We start from the raw sequence: 9,415 nt of genomic DNA, 5'->3' as shown, positions 1-9,415 counted from the left end.
ATAGATAGGCGTGCCCTGATAGTAAGAGGAAGCCGGCCTTCTCCAGAGACTCAACCTCGCAGTTCAAGTCCCACAACTTGAAGATTGTTTCCATGTTTCACTAGGTTGTTTTCGCGCATAGGCCTTGGACAAGGGTGCCAACCTAAGTAACAACAATACATATTAATCATTTTCATTTTTTCTTGGATAAATATTAAAAATAAGTAAAAGGATAATATATATGTTCTACAATTTTTTGAAGTAGATAAAATTTAATTTAGATTTAACACAACTTAGTGATTAATTGGAGGAAGTTTATAAACATGTGTGAGGGAAGTGTAGTGGAATTAAAATCTAATAAGTAAGCCCAAATTTAAGGAAAATACCAAAAATAAAAACTAAGAAAACACATTACACAAAATTTAACTTATGCACAATGTCATTATAGAGAAAAAAAATAAGACACATTACATAATTGTATACATGAGGTGGATAGTGTTCTCAATTATTTTAATTTTATTAAATATAGTAAACCTAAAAATAATTCTAACTATAATCCTAATGGTAAAATCTAAGTGTTGATCATAATTATAAACACTAACCTTGACACTAAAATTTACTATTATGTGTCCCTAATTAGAACCATAATGCATAATATGATCTAAATACAAAAACCTAAATTTTAACTCCGATCTCGAACACCCAAACATTAATTGTAGTGAGAATATTAAATAAATTAGGGTCATGATTTTTTATTATGCTTACAATCAAAGGTGAAATTTATGTAAGCATAAGGATTAATATTTTTCATTAAAGTTTATGGTGAGAATTTGTATTATAGTTCAATTGTAGTTAGGTTTATGATTAATATTTTTTTTTTTAAATTATATATTTAACCTTAACCTAAGTCTAAGTCTCTCCAACCCCAAATCCCATTTTCTAAACCCTAATCCTAATCCCACCCTAAATTATGATCCTAAATCATAAGTCCTGATCACTATTATCAAACACTAATCATAGCCCTTATTATTGAATCATAATCCTAAATGTTGAACTTTAACCCAAATTCTATCATAATTCAAACTCTACTCACAACTATAATACTAACCATGATGTAATATCATATCCTATTTCCATAAATTACTAAATAAATCTTAAATTATAAGCCTTAATTGTAATCCTAGTTCTAAATGCTACACCCTAAATAATAAACTCCAATCCTAATCCCAATTACCACATCATAATCCGGAAAACTAAACCCTAAATCTAAATCCAAACTATAATCCTAAATGATAAACCTTAAACCATTATCCAATGCTTATGTTAAACCGTAATCCTAATTGCTAATCATCAAGTCTAAATATACAACCCTAATTCTAAATCCTAGCTCTAACTATTAAACCTAACCTTAATATAAATCCCAATCTTAACTATGATGCATACCCATACCATAACGCTCAACGTAATAATAACCATAAATGTTGAACCCTCATAGAAAATGTAAAAGACTAACCTTGAATCCTAAATCTTAAGATAAACCCTAAGCCTAAATGGTTAACCCTAATACCTTGTTATGAATGTTAAACCATGATCCTAATCCTAAATGTCAAACCCTAATGCTCACCCTAACCCTTAAATCCTTACTTTAACCCTTGTCCCCATAAAAATCTAACCCTAACAAAAGTCCTAATAATGTAATTCTAGGTATTAAAATTAAATTTTAATTTATAAAGCCTTCAATAGATTTAAATTAATTAATTAATATAAGATTTAGTATTATAAAAATGAGGTTTGAAGACGTAGAAAATAATTTTGAGAAAAATGTTATTTTACATGAAACGTTAATCAATTACAAATGTATTAAAATAAAAATAATATTTTAGTCAAAGAGACTATTATAATTAAAAACAATAATTATGTCTTTCATTTTGTTATGAATTTCCTTGTGGAGGAACCTATTCAATTTCTTATAAGTTTCAAAAAAAACTATGACATTTTTCAACATTTCAAATATTCTTCTTTTTTTTTCTTTTGAACACATGAAATCGTTGCCATACACATTAATAATGACTTACTTCAACATTTTCAAATGTGTGGATGTAAATATTTGTGTGCGCGCTTTATATAGCTATAAAATATGAATCCCTAGGTCATTAGAAATCTTTCTATTCAAATCATTCATAATATTTAAAACAATTGGTTTCAAAACTTGAATATTTACTATTTATTTAAGGTTTTCCGTTGTCTTGTTTGTAGGTGGTAGTAGTTGCATTGCAATACTTTTGTTTGTGCTAAAAAAGTGTGCCCAAGCACTCTACACACCAACTTTCACGTAAAAGGAAAGGTTTGAGATTCCTTTACTCTATTTTAAAGCAAAAATAATAACTAATAATAAATATAAAAATAATTAAATTTACTTTTAAATATAGTTAGATATAACCATAAATGAAATCTAGAAGTACATATCATGAAAAAAATGATGATATAAAGCAGATATTTGAAGGAAGAATGATATTGATATATTTAGAGAAAAGCGTATGAAAGAAGAGAACGATGTTTTATAATCTGAAATATTTTCAATAAATATTGTTCATTACTACAAATATTTTTGGTCATGAATAAACATATATTTGATATTTGGAACATAAGAGGTAGTGGTCTCGAAGAGGTAATATCAAGAGTTATAGAGATGTAGATATAGATAGTGAAAACAAATAAAGAATAATCATGATATAAAAGTATGTGATGAGATTATAATTATAATAATAAATAAGAATAGAAGGTATTATAGATTGATATTAGTAAATTAGAAAAAAGTGAAAATTAAAAATGTTATTTGACATCTGCTCAAACAAGATTGGAAGTAGGTGTAACAACTAGTCTTTAAAAAGTTTTCAAAAATTTACCAATGTCATAATAGTGTATATCGTTTGTAAATTGATTATTTGGTATAATCATAATATTATTCGATTAGACATGCATAGTGAAGTTAAGATATGTGCTCCTCTCAGAAAGATTGGCATTAGGAGTATCTCATGGTGTCAGCAAGATGATATGACAATTGTGAGAGAGACAAAAATGAGACTAGTGTAAATCATTAATACATAAAATTTAATAATGCAACCATAGCATTTGACTTTGTTTTTGGCAAGCTTAATTTTTCCCTTAGAGTATGATGTTAAAAATTGACTCCTGTATTAGAGTGTGAATTGAAGGGAAAAATCAGTCGACATTGTTGATATGTACACATCTTTTCGGCGTTCTTGCAAGACTGGGTCTCTGGATATAACTACGGGGAGAAGCAGCACTAGTTATGATTAAAGCTTCCTGATCCGACGTCGAAGGATTGTGAGGCTTGAATTTTGCCATTGCCGCGAGCTCTTCCACGGCGTGTACCACGTGCTCAAGCCTCGCTACGATCTTCGCCACCAACCACGCAAACGTAGCCAATGGAAGTGCTTCTCCAAATTCAACGCCGCGTCTCAGCATTAACCTCTTCTCATCACTACTTTCTCCATGCCATGATCTTCTTCTCGTCGCCCACCTTACCTCCTCTTCTCTATTTTCATTCTCAAGTACGATTTTCTGACTCGACGTTCTTGTTGTTGAATGCAGTAAGAACTTTGGTTGAGAATTCAAGGAAACTTGAAGATCCTCCAGTGCATGTTGAACTTCTTCCAATATTGGCTCGAAGTCGTATATTCTCATTTGTTCAATGCAGCTTGACAGCTCTGCCAATAACTTGGCTGCTTTGTGGGCGACGTTGGTGCATGGCTTCTTCAATGGTGAACGAAGGGAATGAGGGGCCTGAAACGTGTGCAAAACAAAAATTCATCAGCTATAGTGCATGCATTGAAGATAATTTGTAAATTTAAGGTAATGATACCAAATGAGGAAATGCATACGAATATACCTCGATTTCAGATCGAAGGCATCCGTGCAAGGCCACAATAGGATAAGCCAGATAACGAGGCTTCACTCCAATTTTCACATACTGCTGCCATGGATGTCGGCATCGAAATAGACCATGCCTTGGCTCCCACCTAGCAAATGCCTCCTGCAATTAACATGTACAATCACTGCTTTCAGACGATCCATTTAACATTCTTTAATGTCAAAAGTTGTCATGGCTACCACTTAATTAGTTTCTTCTAATAACTATATATTTTTTCGATTTACCGAAGAATCGTCGGTAGCCTTTGAGTCCAGCACAGACTTGTATCCTCTGTGTATGATATCTTCTGACTCATCTTCCACCTTCTCATCAGTACGGCATCCGCTGAAATATTCATCCACGCATCCTGGCATCAAATATATCATGCACATTACATTAGTCGGATATTTTAACAATTTAATCTACCGAGCTGATAACAAGCCACACCAATCAAAGCGTACTAGTAGTTCATCTGTAACAGCCCATTGCGAAAAACAAACATTTTACGCTGAAGAAAACGTTATGTTTTCATCACAATCAAAACAAGGATTTTTAACCTCAATTGTTTTCGTTCCGTTTTCTTACCCTGCAGAGATTTCCCTAAGCCTTGTAACTTCCTGACAATGGAATTGTGAAGATCCTCGCCAGCCCAGGTGGGGAAGATGAGCAAACTTACAACCAAACACACTCCACATCCGATGAGTATGGTGGCGAAGCGTTCGTATGCCATGCGTGATATATTCTCCACTCGATATCCAGAGACTGTTATCATGCTGAATGTGAGCAGGAATATAAGCACTGCATAGTCAAATTTATTCTTGAGGGAAGGAAAGAAACGGGCATACGTGGTAGCCGCTCCTGCAAAATGAGTGTAGTGGAGTACTAGTTGAGATTTGGTGAATGCAACAAGGTGATTCCAGGAGAGCACAAAAACTCACCCACGATGAAGAGAGCACAAATGCCTTTCCTCGCACTACCTTCTCTGACACGTGGCAAACGAGGAAGGAAAGAAATGCAGCCACCATGGTTCCAATTCCTCTGTTGAGGCCTTTCTTCATGGTAGCCCCTGCTCAAGCGCAACAAGATCCATTCTAAATGTTAGTCGATTAGGGTGAAAAAGATGGTTGCGTTAGAAAAAATTAAATTAAACTAACTCATATCCGCAGAGAATTCGAGAACGACAACGACAGTCATGACTGCCCAAATTGCATGGTTACCAAATCCCACCCTGCGGAATAATCGATCCCACAGAAATAACAGCGAAACCGATGACAATGCCAACCCAAATTTTTTTAGCATGCGTAATCCTTCTGGGATCCTCTCTTCCAACATCCATTATGTTTCTACACAACCCCATCAAAACATTGCTTATATTTAACCAAATTTTTCTTAGAAATCCCCCGTTTCGAGACTCATTGTAGCTAATTTCTTCATTAGACGTACTGATGTTAGTTCTACATTCGCCGCTGCCAAGAGACGCCATGGTAAACAAAATCGATTCAATCAAATTTTAGATACAAGAGCTTAAATTTCAAGTAGAGGAGATCCAGCCAACCTGATTTATAATGTAATTTAATCTTGGTCCGAAGAGTTACACAAGCGCTCAGAAACTCCAAAGAAGAACACCCTGGCTAAAATCTTGGAGCACCTTATAAATGAGCTCAATTGTAGTAAGGAAGCAGATCTTATAAATTCTAAACCATTCATTTCTTCTTGCGGTTGCCTTACAAGATGGAAGAGAAAAATTTTGGCTTCTCGAATGAATCGGCCTTTGCATTTCTTATTTTACTAATGGCAGAGATAATACTTGTCACGGAGAGGGAGAGGGAGATGATTGAGTTACTTTATTTTCATTGTCACGGAGATAATACTTGTGAATTCTGGGTGGGTGATCTTGCATCTCCGGTTTTTTTTTGGTGAATTGTATTCTTAGATTATTAATTATTAATAGAAAAGGTTATTATAAAAAAAAAAATTTAAAAATTATTTTTATATGCAAATATATATTCTTATAAAATTTAAACGTCTTTCGTTGAAAGTTATTATAGGGAAATTTTATATTATCATTTTTTCTAAATAAGAATATATATTAATTTTAAATTTTAAATTCCATTCTATGGATTGTTCTTTTCGAAATTTGGATGAAATTGAATGATTTCTTTTTCTTTTTTCTTACTTTGTGTATGATGGATAATAGACTTTATTCTACCATGTAAGCCAAGAATGGCTTATAAAGTGGGATCAAGTAAGGGACTTTAGATTTAATAATTATCAAGTGATAGATTCTTGATTACAAGAATCTTTAAAGAGTAATATCAATTACTTTTAGATTTTATTGGATAATTATTTTTCTAGGTGTTCAAAATCAAATTTCATGATCTGTCATTTGTCTTGTCATAATTCCCATTTCTAATATTGGATGAGATAGTTTGTGCAAAAATCTTACAAAATTAAATCTATAAATAATATACGCAACCAATAGCTAGATCATAGATTTTGATTGTTTTTGTACTACTTCGAGATATAGTATTTGAATTTTTTTATTAATATTTTATAAAAATATAAATACATAATTAAAATAAATTTTCAGTTTAAATCTTTAAAAAATTACTTTAGTCTAAATTAATCTAAATAATAGTTGAATATATTCTTAACAATCCAAGATAATATAGTCCGACTCCATGCGATTAATTTGAAGGCATTATATGATTTATTATGCCTAAGAAGGCAATCATCCCCTTACCATCAAATATTATTATGTGGCTAAAGGAGTTTCATATTTGATGTCACATTTATTATGTATAACACTAGCAGTCCAAAATGGATGACTAGCCCAATAAGAACAACCATAGTGAAGGAAACACTATCACCTGACGGATGGCTCACTGACCCAAATCATAAACAACAAATTAGCTGCCCATTATCATAAAAAATAAGTACCTACAAGAATTTGTCAATCTACTATCAAAAACATTATAGTCTATAGTGTCATACAAGTTACCAACAAGAAAACTAATCAGGCTACCAACATTAAAGTTCATATAAAATATTTCCATATTGGCCACACAAGATCAAAGTTTAACCATCATAACAATATTAAAAAATTAACACAAAATGAGGCCAGGTAGTTGTTCTTTCTTCTCATCAGGGGGTTGGTTTCCCTTGTCGCACATTCAACATGTCATTTAATTGGAACCTATAGAGTCTTTAGGTGCTTTCCTCATCTTCCTCCACCTTACCTCCCATCTTCCCTGACTGAAGAAGCTAAAGAATGGGTACTACAAAATGCATAAACTTTACACAAAAAATCCACCAAAGTGGTGAACCTCATATTCAAATAAATTAGCAGGTTCTTTTGCTTTTGCATCTTGGTCCACAATGTCTTCAATTTAGCTTCAACCTATTTGAAAGTACTTTGATCCAAATTGGTGGGTGGGTCGGGGTCTTGAACAAGGGGTTGCATGGGACAAGTAAAAGGCATAAAGGGTTTGATAGGGGGTTTCTTAGGGGGAGGGGAAATAAGGGGGTCCTCCTTAGGACTCTTGAGAGGGGAAGTAGATGTCATGGATGAGTTATCATTTGTGCCTAGGTTATCATCCTTTCTCATGAGATTTTCCATGCCCATACCAAGTGTAGCCAAAACATGGGTGTTTATATCTGAGAAGGCTTTTGCAGTATCTTGGAGTATACCCTGTTGTTCCTCAATATAGAAGTTCCTCCTTGATTTTTGCTCCTACTTAGCATCATGGGTTCCTTTTTTTCCAATCCCCTTAGACACAAAATCCCAGTCTATCTCTTCCAGGCTATCTTTAATTTCCTCTTGCTTTTCTTCCACATGTCCACATTTCTCTGATGTAATCCTAGAACTTTAAATTATGTTATTTTAGACATTTCAGGGTGTGGATGTAGGTGAGGTTAGGATGGAATTAATTAACTAGGGGTGGGAGACATTCCCATAGAGATGTCTCAAACCTTAATAAGAAGAAAAGAGTGAAAAATAATGAGAGCCTGAAAGAACTAGATTCTAACTCTAAGTCTAAAGTAAGTGAGGAGAAAGAGAAACATGCAAGGAAAAAATAAAAAAGCTAGAAGGTTCTAGTACATCGATAATGAGGAGGAGGAAAATGTTACTAAATCCCCCCTAAAGATGCAAGAAGTTTCTCAGGATAAAGATATATCTCATGTTTTGGCTAGTTTCAGTTTGGACAAGCTAGATCTCACAGCTTTTTATTTGGGTGGCTAGGTTGGACAACCTGTGAGATCCAGATTGTCCAAACTGAAACTAGTTGAAACATGAGATATACCTTTATAATGACTAAACTTCCTCCATCATCAGGGAGGACTTAGTAGCATTTTCCTCCTCATCATCATTGATGCACTGGAACCTCCTAGTTTTCTATTTTTTCCTTCCATGTTTCCCTTTCTCCTCCCTTTCTCTAGACTTGGAGTTAGTGGGTGAAAGTACAAAGTTGTGTCACCTTTCAGGCTTACTTATCAGAATGACTAAATTTGAGTTATTTTAATAGTGTTTCTACAAATCTATAACTTTTCTAACATTCTTTGAATTACAATCAAGATATTATTCAATTTCTAATTATAAAATTAAATCTAACAAATTGAATTAATGATTGACATTCAATTATATCTGTATAAATTTTTGACACTTTTTCAATTAAGATTAGACGTAAACCCTAATATTAATAATAATAATATTTTTGAAAAAAAATAGGTCTATTTTATTTATTAGAGTTTGATCCTTAGTAAGGAGAATACCACACAAAAACTTAACTTTCATACAATACCACTATTAAATTGAACACCACCAAAACTTAACCATCATATATTATTATTATATACTACTATTGAATATGATAGATCTTAACAAGGGGTGTAAGCGCCAAAGTTCTTGCCTCTAGTGTGGTGGGTTTTGGGGTAAGTTTTGAGTCAAATTGTACATTAAAAATTTTGAACATTTAGTAATGGTGACATATTCATAAATTGTAAAGTTTCTTAAAGTAATGTATGTGTTCGAGTGTTCATCTAAAGAGTCATAGACAAAGAATATAGAACTATGTTGCATCTGTAGCTTGAAAATAAATATTGAACATAAAAAAATGATGTGCACAAGAAATTTAGGAAATATTTCATATTGTTTCTCCTTTGAATGGTTTTCTAGTTCCTGCAAATGTTCTATTAAAATAGGTGTTAAGTAATTTTAAATTAATAACAGATTATATTCTAAAAATGAATGAGTGGCTCAAATTAGAAACTCGTTTGTTATGTACTTTATATAATGCATAAAATTGATATTATCTATATTATTGTTAATGTATCTTGAAAATGAGTGTACACCTTAGGCATTGTCAATGTTTATTGTGCTTTTGAATGAAGCAATGACAATTATGTATGTTGCTATTAAAAAAGTAGTTAGTCTCATGAATGTACTATTGCCCAAGTCATATTTTGAAGATGTATGGATAATTCTAATGATCCTATTTTATC

The 9,415-nt window shown here is 32.6% G+C and overlaps 1 pseudogene; it reads right to left on the bottom strand.

Moving 5' to 3' along the window:
- Positions 1–3,201: 3,201 nt before the first annotated feature.
- On the bottom strand, positions 3,202–5,396 carry LOC149563388 (aluminum-activated malate transporter 14-like; annotated as a pseudogene).
- Between the last annotated feature and the right edge of the window lie 4,019 nt (positions 5,397–9,415).

This window comes from Cupressus sempervirens, chromosome 4 (assembly GCF_028749045.1).
Source record: "Cupressus sempervirens isolate cs-2001-9-10 chromosome 4, ASM2874904v1, whole genome shotgun sequence".
NCBI lineage: Eukaryota > Viridiplantae > Streptophyta > Pinopsida > Cupressales > Cupressaceae > Cupressus > Cupressus sempervirens.
This window is presented reverse-complemented; position numbering and strand designations above follow the sequence as displayed.